Consider the following 14183-nt stretch of genomic DNA (forward strand, 5'->3'; position numbering starts at 1 on the left):
ACACATTATTTTTAAAGCCATCGCCCTCGTTTTAATAGGCAATCAAACCAGCACAGATGCCTGTTCGATCACATTGTAAAGATCCCTTTCAAATGTACTAGTTATTGTAGAGAATAGCTTGAAAAGAACGCTGAAAAACGGTGTAACGATATTATGTAAATAAATAAAAAGCGCTTGGATTTAATCTAGATGTATCCACATGTTTATTTCTATCAACTCCGGCACATCTTAATAGTTTAGTATGATATCTAAATACGTATAACATTAATATTTCATAACTAAATAATAAAATAAAATTTGGCATTAAAACTTTCACAAAATATCCTGATAGTTTTAATATTATGAATGTAGAATTTTTTTTAATTTATTAAAATGCGTATTTGTGTGTATAACAAATGTTTAAGCAATATAGATTGAGTCTAAGTGGAATATTGAATAAAATTTGAAGACAACAATTTTGATGAGACAGTGAATGTTCATCGCAAAAATGTCAACAACCAGCTGTACATATTAAGTAATATGGAATTAATAAAATTGAAATGCAGTTTTTTTTTTTGGGAGTAATAAATTATACTGTATTAAACTTATCTATTTAAAAATAAAAATCTATTGATTTAAATATAAAAAATTTAATATATTATATATAATGTCTATTTCTATATTACTGTATATATGATACAATACATGTTTACATTTACATTTGCTATAATTTAATGCAAATAGAAAATAAAACGTTATTGTTTAGAATTTAAAGGAGAAAATATAAACACCTTTTACAATTTAAATGGAAGCAAAAAGTGAACAAATAATAAATTAAAATAAAAAATAAAATTAATTTTTCGAAATATTTCACCAAAGATATTTTTAATATAATTAATTTTTAATGTGGTAATATACCGCTGTACAGTTGATTTTAAACTTTTTTTTATTTTTATTTGCAGATTTCATCGAAGAAACCTAGATGTATGTACTATATATAAATATTAAAAATAAATTCGTATATTTTTAACATCGGCTAAGTTCGGCACTGTGTACACTTCGTGTTAATAATTGTTGCGGTTATGTCAACTCATAATTTTACAATCACACATTTCAGCAATTTCAGTCAGTTTCAACCATACCCAATCTCAACCTCTTGTGAAATCAGTGAGGCTGCTGAAAGGAGAAGTTTGTATTTACATCACACCTTATGTCGAAGCGGGTGAATATTATTAGCTGCTTTGTGTAAGATTTGTTCATTACGAATGTTTCTCACGTGTGATATCGTTACGTGTGTGTTCACAACAAAATGTGTTTATTTCAACGGTGTTTTGAAAATAGCAATAATTTGAAATGAACGACACGTCCATTTTAAATGCGCCGACGACGGCACAATATAATAATATAATGTGTACATATTTTTGTGTATTCATAATAGCGCGTCAGTTAGGTGGTGGCCGTGAAACGACACCTTTACACGTAAACCGTATTAAATAGTGCTCATCGTGCGTGAAATTGATTGTAAATATTTAATAAAATTTAATAGTAATAGTAGACATAATAATTATCATTTTAATAATATAATTATAACTGAATTTACATCATTCAGAAGTTGGTCAGATTTTTAAAAATTAAAACAGCATATTTTCACGAAGATTCAACTGTATAGTAAAACCTCAAAGATCGATCATGATCATCGACGCCCAACAATCATCGGCAATCAACGTTCGCATTGAAAACCATGACAAAATATTAAAATGGACGCCCCCAAACAATATTAAATAAAAGCAAACATGATGGGTCGCCCCTTTTCACTCGCAAACGTTTCAATCCGATCATTGTTCGCACTAATAGCAATAACACCCGAACACTGTATATGTCTTTTAAGATGACTTATGGCTTATTCGCGAGAAGTCAACACAATTGAATTGGCAAGGTATCCCGCGGCGAACGCTTTCTTCGCTTCCCTTTTCACCCGAAAATTGGTCCACTTTCTAACCACCCATCCCAGATTTTGAGAATTTTTAATGCGATTTGTATTGTGATCTTTGTATGTTGGTTCGAATCTTATAATCGTGTAATGCCATTGTGTGCAAAATTTCTCATGAATGTTTGATAGCAGCTGTCATGTGTCTGAGAAATCAACAAATTTCGCGTGATTAGTTTGAGTTTTGTTAACATTTTTACCGTTCTCATATATATATAATAGTTTATTATTATTCAAGTACCATCGCACTAAACACCTGTCGTTTATCGCTCATTCGGTTGACATACAATTTCGTATTCAAGTAAGTATTTTAAATATGAATTTAAGTCTTTAATGTATGTAGTGATTGCCTTGTAGCACTTTTCATTTTTTCATAAATTAATGTATAGTATTATTTACTGCTTTTGACAATTTGCAATTTTTTTTTATTAAAAATTGCCTTTGTTGACCATTTTCTTGCTGCTTTTCTCAAAAAGAGTCTTCTTTTCTCTAGTCTTCAAGTTCCATTAAAACTTTGCTGCTCATTTCCGTTGAAAACGATATCTCTTTCTTTCAGATTTAGATTCAGTTCTTTGGTCATTTCAAGTAGTTCGCTAATAAAATTTCTTTAGTTTGTATACTATTCTCAACCAACTGGAGAATAGGCATATTTCATACGTTACTCATCGTATATATTATAATTTCACTCCAGGCATTATCAATATTTTAACAGCTTTATAAATGTCATACTATTTTCAGAATTACGTTAACAGTTTTACGTTCTGTCCATCAATAGCTCAAACTGCCTGCCTGAATAAAGCCCACAGGTAATAGTTTTTAAATGTATGTATTGGGGGTTGCTGCAAAAAATTTTCCGTTTTCTTATAATGCTAACAAAATTATTTATTTCTCTGAACCTGTAAATAATATTAAACTATTATATTATATTTATAAAGAACACTTTCCGACTATTTTATGATCAGTTTTGTCTTAGAGAGCCATAGTATTTTTTTAAATGTTTGCTAATGAAGTGTTTTTTTGTCACTTGTTATACATTTTGTAAATGTAATTCAACAACTGTGGCAACCAAAAACATTCGCGACGTGTACGGGAAATATGACACTTCGATTGAAACAGGTGGTTTAAAAAAATTGTTTGGGAGATTTTTATTGGTCAATTAATGGCGGTCTTTGAAACCTGATGATGACAAGTTGAAGGTCATAATTTACATTGATTCACGTAAAATTACAAGAAGATAGCACTAAAAATGAGAGTCTATTCATACAAAAAGTAATTATTTGTACTTGGTGGAATTTCAACGGTTTTGTGAATATACACTTTTAGATCGCAACCAAACAATTACAGCCAGATTAATTATCAAAATTAAACACCGCTCTCAATTGGCAAAAAAAAAGTTGGTAGTTTTTCACTATGGCGTGACCTCATTTGGTGATGATGACCCAACACAAGATAATGCAATTTGGATGTTATTAAGCACCCGTCATACTCTATAGACCTTGCTCTTTCTAATTATCATTTGTTCAGAGCATTGCAATTATTTTAGATAATAAAAAAAATTAAACAGAAGGACAGGTTAAAAATCTCATAATTCATTTTTTGCATTAAAATCACATAATTTGTATTATAATAGCATGAATAAGTTAAATAAAAGAGGTAGAAAGTTATTGCTACAAATAAAAAACATGTAATTAATTAAATTAATAATGAAATCTTAAAAAAATCGTTTGAAAAATATTTCAAACTTTTTGCATCAACCCAATATCAGGCGCGTATGGTGAGATATTTTTCCGTTCGATCGCTCGCGTGTTAAGTGGCGAGACTTATCTCTCACTCACTCTCGTCACTTAACACGCGAGCGAACGAAAGGAAAAATATCTCACCGTACGCACCTGCCCAATATTACACATTGATCCATTAGTTGAATATATGGTATTTGTATTTGAAGAATGGCAGATGACATAATTAATTATATTATAATATTTACATAAAATTTTAATGAAACTAGTCTTGAAAAAAATATTTAGTCATCTAAGCTCTTCATATAACGTTTTGAAAATATTTTTATTGCCTATGGGCTTTCACTATAATGAATTAGAAGCGATTTAACTATGCAATCCCCAGTAGATTTATATTTGGGATATATATGAACGATCTTACATTTTTTTCTCTGTTTTCTAAACTTTTCCGTTGTATTATGGACTGTTTCAGATGCAAAAAAGCAAGGCGCAATTATTTAAAAATTGTTGCATAAGTACGAATTCATGTCAGTCAAATAAAAACTTAGGTTAAACTTTTGTGATTTTTCGTAAAATATTTTCAAAGTAATAAAGATAACCACGGTATAACCATTTACCCTTCAAATACAACATATTTCATACGTCTTTGACGATACATTTTAACCATATAATTATTTCAATTAAATTTATATAACTAAAACCTTTATTTATACCTATAAAATAATACACAGATATGTAAATTTAACATGAACTACAAACTGGTAAACAATAACTATTTAATTAGTGAAATATCATAATATATTTCAATTAAAATAATATTTTTTATATTACAGCTGCGATAATTATGCCATAAACAAATTGTTTAACTAACCGTAAAGAAGCACTGATTTTTCAAGATAAATAAAACACACGTTGAATATAATTAATTAACGATCACTTGAATTTCAATTACATACAGTATATGTTAATCTAGTTTTTAACTGCCTACAAATCAGTAATTTTGCTAAATTTTAAATTTAAATCAAAAATTTTAAAATTTAATATAATATTATCAGTTGTGAAAAGGGAAATAATTATAGTCAGTACAATTTTAATTTTTTTGAAAAAACACTACACTTCTTAATTAAAATTATCAAGAAATAATTCTGTTACTGATATTTTTATTAATTAACCTACCATACTTTATTACTAGCTTTTTTTCGTATAAATGTTACTGACCATCTACTTAGTTGTCAATTTAAATATTTTAATAAAAATAATATTTAATAACGATGTTTTGGCAATCAAGGCTCGATATAACGCTATACTACATATATAAATATGAATAAAATTATTAAACGTATCGAAGGTATTTTTTTTATAAATATCTTCGGACACAAAGATCGCCGCGTTCTGAAACGAGTTTTATAATATTTACAATCACAATGCAATTTAGATGACACCACGTACATGTGTATAAAAATGTTGCAGTAATCTCTGGCGTTGGCGAGGATCAAAGGTGAGCGACCCCTGGCGGCTCGCGGCGGTGAGAATCAAAGGAGCATCTCTCAACAAATGAAGTCATTTATCTGAAACCATTGGCCGGCGTTAGTGACACGTCTCATTCGCCACGCAGATTTATTCTGTGTACACGAAAAGATCGTACGTAGGTAACCGCCGCTATTGTGCACGAAAGACAGGTGTAGAAAACATTTTTTTAATAGATTTTTGAAGCATGAAAAAATAAGTAAGTGAAGGGGTATTTATTTAAGCAATAAATTATTTAAGCATGTGTTGTTTTTAAGCTTTACACAAATTTATTTGTAATAATTGAATGAAACTCGATAAGAAATATAAATATTTTATAATTTTAAAGAATGGTTCACCTTCCCTGATTATTGATTTAGATTTTGCTTTGAAGTAGCAATGTTAGGCGGTAAACTTAGCACTTATATAATTCGAACTTGTATTCTACATACATACGTATATATAATATTGTATTTAAAAAATATTGTATATACAATTTTATACAATATTTATAATTAACATATATTATTTTTATGTAGGTTCACCGTTAATTCTTAAAATAATAGACACAATCATTTTTACGGTTTTGAGACCGAAGGGGTATGACTTTGCATCCAAAATAAACGACAGAGACGATTCCCAGGCAAAATTATTCTAATCACTCAAAGCATTATCTACCAAAGAACTACAACTATTCCAATATATGTTTTGAATTATTAGAACACGTATTTTTTCCAGTTTTCGAAGATAAAGCAATATATTTTATTTTATTAATTTATTTAGCTAATTATTTATAAGCCAAACAAATTTAATCAAAACATACATATAAAACATTATATAAATAGACAGGATATATTTTTTTTAATATTATAATTTATTTATTAATTCACGAATATGTTCCTTTAAACATTTTGATATAGTAATGGGTGAAATATGTATATTTTACTTCGAGTTTTAAAGCACAACTTACGTTTTAAAATATAGTTTTTAAAATGTCAGTTGCCGTTAACTAACATTTTAATTATTAAATGGAGTATATAAATGTGACGAAGAAAAGCAAATTATACAGAAAACATCTTTGCTAAAGGTATAATAATATAAACAATCTTAAGGTATTAATCCTTGCATTCGCAATGCCTAGAGTCAGCCATAAAACTTGAATTGTCAAAAAAGCTACCTGCTACCCTTTTTAGCTACCTGCTTTGAATACAGCTGTGATTTTTCCATATTTAAAACTATTATTTGTTTTCAAAATTGCAGCGATTTTAAACAATATAAAAATATTCGTATAAATTAAATTTTTATCAAAAAAAACCTTTTATGAGAATTTTTGAGAAATATGAACTCAAAATTTTGCATTTTCCTTTAAAATTTCCCAATAAAAAACACTAATTGATCTTAAACTATCCACCATTTTACATTTAAACTGCATTTTTATCTAAATATATAGAAACCAGAAAATAGGAGTAACAAGATATTTTGATTTTACTTCTTATCCCACTTAAATGATTAGCATCATTGAATTTATAATTTTGTCTAATGTGTTCAGATTGATTATTTTAATATGGCTTCCTGCCATCTTCTACATTGCGATTTTAATTCAATTTCCAGAGTACATTGATAAAATCAGGCTGACCACACGACAGCGATCGGTCGAAGGCCACATCGGACACAATACAAAATCTATAAAAAAGCCGTAACAAGAGTCGATTCCGGCGCATTGTGCGAGTTTCACCATACAAATAATACACACGCAGGACCGGTGAAAGAGGCCATTTTCCACGCCACGGTGATCATCGGCCCATTGAATTAGGAGTCAAGCGTTTGCCGTGTACAAAATAAATGCACAACACACCTTTGACGCCACAATGATACCTGCAAAGGGACCGACAGGAATGCCGCTGCTTATTCATCGACGACATCTTCATCTCGGGGACTTTGGTCCATTCTTTGACGCGTTACCGCACACGAATGCTAATCGAGAAAATGCGAAAATAACGGTGTCGTACGCGACATGCTTCTCAGATGTGAAACATCCCTGGTAAGCACCCAAGAGTTGTAGTCAAGTAAGTAATTTCTAAATTCCATAGAGAGATTTATTTTCTTAATTTCATATAAAATTTCTTATATTTTTAGCGTTATTTTTGATATGGCTGCCGATGTGGCTTTAACTTGATATATCATATAAAAGTGGAGCTACCTATGTGACGCAAGAGATTAGTGGCTATCAGAGAGATCAAAGATAATTATATCACGAAATCTAACCAAACGGCAACCGAAAAATGCATTTAGAATTCTATAAAAGAGAAATGAAATATTTTCATTTTGATGCACGACCTAGTTCGATTTTATTTTGATTATTCATCACATGTATCCGTGGGATTAGGAAAATCTAGGAAAACCTAATCTGAGATGATTGAGGCTATTCGTTTTACGACGATTATGTTAACTATAAAAGATGATTTGTACATATATACATACATACACTACCTGCACATTAATTATTGTACTTATATAATATGTTTTTTATACGTATAATTTCACCGTAAATACAGTGAAAGTATACATATAATTAATATACTTTAGATTTTGCTAAAAATTTAGAAACCACACTTTTTGGACTTCCATACTGAAACCGAAAAAGAAGTACATGAATATTTCGAAACACCTTTCCAACTTAGTCCACAAATAAGGTTATTTAGAGTTCAAGAAATAAAAATAGAGATAATGAAGAACTAAACTCAAAAAAATCACCAGGATATGAACTAATTACAGAAAAAATATTAAAAAAATTAATAGAAAAATATATGAAATTCATTACATTTATATTTAATTCCACATTAAGAGTAGCATACCTACTACCCTGATCAATGGAAGGTTACGGAAGTTATCATGATTCCAAAAGCAGGAAAGAATACCATCAAACCAAAGTCCTGCACATCAATTAGCCTGCTCCCGATCTTATCAAAAGTCTTCAAAAAACTTTTTATTGAAAGATTAAAATAAATACTGAAGAAAAAAACTTCATCCCCAATCACCAATTTAGCTTCAGATAGGTTCATTCAACAATTTTTAACAAAATATCTAAAAATCTGGAAGAAAAATGATACTGTTTTGCAGCATTTTTGGACATTACACAGGATTTTGATAAGGTTTATTATAAAAAATAAAAACGAACCTGCCTCATATTTTTTTCATGATACTGAAATCATACAGTATTAGATATTTTTTGGTAAAGCATGGTGTAGAAATAACATTACTCTTTCCTATAAATTCAAGCGTCCCTCAGTGAAGCGTACTTGGGCCTGTGTTGTACCTGTTGTACACTTCAGATCTCCCAAAGGCAAAAAATACTATGGTGGCCACCTTTGATGATTTACCTGGCAAATCACATTTAAAGTAAAAGAAAAGTTAATTATAATGATATAATAATCACTAATTCCAATCGCACAGACACGATACAAATTGCAAAACACTGGGGCCATGAGAAGTTCCAAACGTCCAAGTTCCAAGTTCTCAATGTCCTTCAGGTATAGTCCCCGACCTTTACCACTGGTCAATAGTGCTGCATATTTTTCTTTCGAATATGTAGCAATTATATATCTAGTGAAAATATAATTTAACTAATTGGCGCTAGTGAAATTATATGCTGCTCTAAAATGTCTTTGAAACTAAATTTGACAATTGCGAAACGTACATCTGCTGTTCAAACCCAAAACTAACTTACACGAATTAACCAAACCCATCTTGACCCAATGCTAGTTTTAGAACTTTCATTAGGTCAATGGCAAAATACAAACTTAAGCCAAATTAACTCTCAGGGCAAAATAAGAAGTACAGCTAGACTTTGCATCTCAAATATTGCTCCATAGTTCGTCTGCACTTCGATATTACACTATGTTTTAAAAATTTGATAGCTATCTTTACCGATATAACTACGGACTTCTGATATGAGAGAATCTGTCAAAGCGTATTTAAACCGAATTTTAGTCAATAGGAGGGCTCAAAAACAATTATCATTTCTCTGAAGTCAAAAATTCACGTCGAAAGCAATAAAATCGTTACGGCGACGGCACGATTTTATTGCTTTTTGACGTGGATTTTTGACTTCTGAGAAGGGATCATTGTTTTTCGCGCTCTCCTATTAGTAAAATTCTGTTTCGATATGCTCCTATTAATTCTAACTTATTGTAAGTCGTAATATTATTATAAAAAGTCTTAATATGATAATTTGGTGGAGCAGGGTGGACATTTTCTTCCCCAATTGAATTTGGCCAAAAATATGCATGTCTTTTAATGAAATACTATAAATCTGATTATCAAAATATTAAAAAACCGACTACTTACTGGCCAACTTTTGCCCCCCCCCCTTCCGAAAAAAACTAAAATGATATCCGTGGCTCTTGTTCCCTATATATACATATATTTATTTTTAACTAACATTGAAACGCGCATTCTTTAACCAAAATCATTGTTTAGTTAACGTGTATTTTTTGTTGTTTTATCGCCCGTTTTGAACTCACACAACAACAAATTTGCTATAATTCAATTTGAAGCAAAATTTAAAATAAAACAGGCAAATCACATTTTCATTGAAAAAATAATTGAAAAACTAAAACAATTACTCTAATAGCAACATAATAATAAAAATGAAATGTACAAAATCATAGTAATTGGGCATTATATATGAACTTGTGTTTGTCATACTATAAATAATATAATACAGGACTTTTTAAGAATAACCTCTTGAATATTACAGAACTAGCAGCATCTACCAGAGGCTTTGAAAATTACATAACATATCTAAGTCTTAAACCTAAGATTTTCAACATCTAATTTTTAATTTTAATATTTTTATTACATCAAAATATAATTACTATCCTTTTTATAAAATAAAAACTTTTTTCCAATAATATAATTTATTACTAAAAATTTAATAAAATATGTACATTATCACAAGTTTACTACATTATAAAAATTTGAATAAAATGGTAACATAATAAAGAAAATCATAAACACCTAATGCGCCGGACTTTAGCTCGAAAAAACATACGTACAGCTGGCATATTTGCGCGCAATCGAAAAAAGTGCCAAATATCACAATTTTCAAATTGTCATATTACTAAATCTATGCTACTGATAATTATAAAAATTGGTGTGGGCACTCACCAAATGCAATACCAATGAGAACTTTTCAGTCGTAAATATTCAATTTATGTAAAATCTTTGTCGGCTTTTGCAAAATACCACAAGGCAAAAATGAGACTTCAGAATATGAACACATGTGGGGTTATCCTAGAATTTGTCGGCATCAATTTTAAAAGAAAATTCGTTATGATGTAACATTTATATAAACCGATTTAGGATATTATAAGGTATTCAAAAAGATTTTTTTTTTTAAACATCCCGAACCACTAATTATTTTTCAATTATTTAATTTTGTATGGAAAGAATCATAATAACGACATCTGTTAGAAGAATATACTATTTAAAATAATTAATCCATTTTGATGCCCTAAAATATTCAAAGATGTCAGTAAGTCTGTTAAAGATCGAATTTCATAAAACCGTGTTAACACGCGTCCAGCTATATGATCTGAGTCCCCAAAAAGTATGTTAACTGGATTCCAGCGCTTTAAGTGTTAATATCAATATTAAATATAAATAAATATAAATTTCATAATTTATCAAATAATATCAGAATGTTTCAAGTCCTCACGACTACTAATCGTCACTGACGTTGAAGTCCTAACTCTCAGAACAGTCTTATTATGAAGCGATTCCGATGTCATTTCAACATTAGTTTTAAAACATCTATTTTCTTTCCTGAACTCAAAACTATTATTCATATACTCCAATAATGCTTCTTTTCTAAATGGAGATTGTCTCGTACCATTTGTTCCCCGTTCCGATAGATTCGTAAACAACGAACTTTTACGGTTTGATTTTTTTATAGATGCTAAGCTATCCCGCAAATGATTTGATCGTGGAGAGTTTATGTTTAAGTTAGTTATTCTTTCGTTGATCGATCGATCAGGTTCGCATTTAAAATAACTTTTAGTATTGCTACAATTGATGAAATCGTTCCGTTTCATACTCATGTTTAAAGAATTCTTCCTTGTGAATTTGTTGCCCTTATAGCAATTCTTTCTTTTGATTTGATTGATAGATGAAATATAGTTTGAAGTTAAAACAGAGCTGCAACTATCGTAATCGTTGTTTTTCTCGTAGCATTCATTTTGTGCATACTTTTTTAATAACGATTCTTCATTAGGATTTCTCTCATAATTACGTTTTAATGATACGTTACTCACATTTTTAGATATTTTATGCTTGTCCGATACTTGATTGGTGTTTTTGGATATGGAATAGTCGAAATAATTACTGCTACATTTTTTTGCCGAAGGTCTAAAGTAGACACTCGAATTAACAGACGTATTTTTCTCCGTATTATCAAAAGATATACTTGAAGATGTGCTATGGTTGTTGTAAGAATACAAACATGGTGGTTCAGAAGTCAAAAGCCAATGTTCTATTTCTTCTTTCGATTTTGTCGAATGACAGCTTTCATTCGAAGGTTCGTTCATATCTGGTTCTCCATCTTCAGTATTGCTTACTTTGTGTGAGGCGTTAGAGTAATTTGCTTTGTATACTTCGTTTTTAATAGCAAAAGTTTTGTATCGACGCGTTGTGGGTTGCTCTTCTTCCGAATCCGTATTTAATATTGTATATTTCTTCATTGATGGTAAAACTTCGCGAAATGAACAACAATAAACGTCAACAGACAAGCGAGTTTCAAATTAAGCTGTGTACCATAACACCAATATTTTCGACCATCTTTTAAATAATAAAATAGAACATTTTAAAGTTTTCAATATATAAATATTATCAATAAATTTGCACTACGCTTAAAACAAATTATACTTTAATAAAAAAATATCTTATTTTGCGTTACCAATTCAAAATATTTTTTTAAATTAATAATACAGCAGTATGGGTAAAATATATAAAAAAATATTGTATCTATATACTAATTTTCTTATGAAAATGGAATTTATGTATTATAAATAATTTTAATTCTTGTGAAAATTTTAGTTTCATATAGTTTTAGAATTTTTTTAATTATTTGCATTTTTTTTAATGAAGTAATAGATTATTAAACAATTAAATTTTGTGCTTCGTAGCCAATTAAAGCCAAACTGTTTATTTATAATGTGAGTACGATATCCTAAATATTTATATTACAAATAATTGAATATGAAGCAATTGGCAGTTTAAAATTTAAAACTTAAAAATTGTACCCGGCACTACAAAACAACTTTTATTTTAACATAATTATTAATTCAAATAGAACCAGTGTAAATACTGCTTTTTTATATATATAATTAGGATATAAGTGTAAACTTTTTAATTTTGTAGAAGTAAATCGCCAGAACTGATTTCATTAATACTGCGATGTCTCAAGTCTATTCCTTTGTTGAGTTCGCCTTTAATCTACGCACTTAATATTAGTTATCTTATTTTTGTAAATATAAGAAGATGGCGATTTGACAGGAATTTTTTTAAGAGATATGTGCATTTAAATATATACATTGCTCAATAAAACGAATTGTTTGTGCAATTAATCTATATAAAAAAGGCTAATCTTCGGATGTTTTCTTTGGAAAATGCTTCGTTGCAGAAAACTATTCATAAGGTGTTTACGGTTATTACCAATGCTCGCTCGCTACCGCTCGCTCGCATCATATCTGTGCAACAGTAATACACAAACAATTCGTTTTATGGAATAATTATTTTATGCACATATATTCCTCATATAAATTGTCCTCAATTATGAATAATAATAACAATAAGCTCTTAAATCAATGGGGGCAAAAACCGAATGATGTGACTGTTATCCAAAAGACCTGGGCTCAAATTCTATATCGACTAATTTATAATTTTAATTCTGTCCGATCATCACAAATTAGGTTTTCCTAGACTTTCTTAATCTTGCCGATAAATATTGTGATGATGAATTAAAATTAAGCTAGTTATATAAAATATATTTAAAATTCTCTATATGATGAGCTATTGTACTTTAGTTCATAGAAAATATCATATAAAAATGTGTAAATTAACTTTGAGCCATCAGTGCTGAATTGATGGTAGCTGGTGCCCTCTTCCGCAAATATATTTAAAAAGTTGCTTTTTTGTGAATTTAAAAAACAATATAAACCATAAGTACCTAAATACAAACTTTACGACGCATATACACAAAGAAGTTGAAATCGTTTTATGGCTTCAAATAAGCAATTTAGTCAAGCTGTAAATAACCAGGTCGAAGGTTTATTTATCGCAAATATTTTGAGTATTTTAATAATAAATTTACAAATTATTTAAGTAAACTTAAAATTCAGAGACTATCTCTACCATTTACACATTAGTCAAAAAATCATATACTATAAAATTATTCTGGCATCTTATAAATTATTTATTACAATAATTTGAAACGTTCATAAATTTTTCTACTATCTAATTATATTTAATGGTTGTTTTTAATAAAATAAATATCCTAATTTATTTTATTAAAAACAACCTCTTTGTGAAAAATGTTCTACGTTTAAATATTTATGTTGTTGAAAAAAATTATATTCCTATGCTCGGAAATTTATAATGTATAAATTATAAAATTATGATATTTTTGAATATAACTAATAATTATATTTTTAATAACTTGCTTTGCCCTTAGTACAAGTTGTCGTTGTAGTTCCTTTGACTCATAAATTAATCCAGTTCTGATTTTCTTAATCCTTTTGATGGGAAGAGAATAGCTAAAAAATAAATAGAAAGCAATAATTGCTTGTAACATATAGTCGTTCAAATCTTTTAGTGCTCCACGTATTCGTTAATTAATAAATAGTGCAATTTTTAGCCCTTTCATCGCGGTTGATATTTTTGCGCGCCATTTTGAAATTCACAGCCTTAAATTATAC

At 29.1% G+C, this 14183-nt stretch overlaps 1 long non-coding RNA gene across 4 annotated transcripts; it reads left to right on the forward strand.

The window, feature by feature from the left end:
* The first annotated feature begins 1438 nt into the window (after window positions 1–1438).
* Window positions 1439–9524, forward strand: LOC148228418 (uncharacterized). Of its 4 annotated transcripts, none has more exons than XR_015811647.1 (4): window positions 1439–1500; window positions 5173–5351; window positions 6820–7274; window positions 7345–9524. It is a non-coding gene; the product is annotated as an uncharacterized LOC148228418 (long non-coding RNA). The 4 variants fall into 4 exon arrangements; XR_015811649.1 differs by having other exon boundaries at window positions 5173–5347; XR_015811650.1 differs by having other exon boundaries at window positions 5173–5343.
* Window positions 9525–14183: the final 4659 nt, after the last annotated feature.

Source organism: Plectrocnemia conspersa, unplaced genomic scaffold, assembly GCF_051122295.1.
Source record: "Plectrocnemia conspersa isolate PC_06_02 unplaced genomic scaffold, ASM5112229v1 ptg000012l, whole genome shotgun sequence".
Lineage (NCBI taxonomy): Eukaryota > Metazoa > Arthropoda > Insecta > Trichoptera > Polycentropodidae > Plectrocnemia > Plectrocnemia conspersa.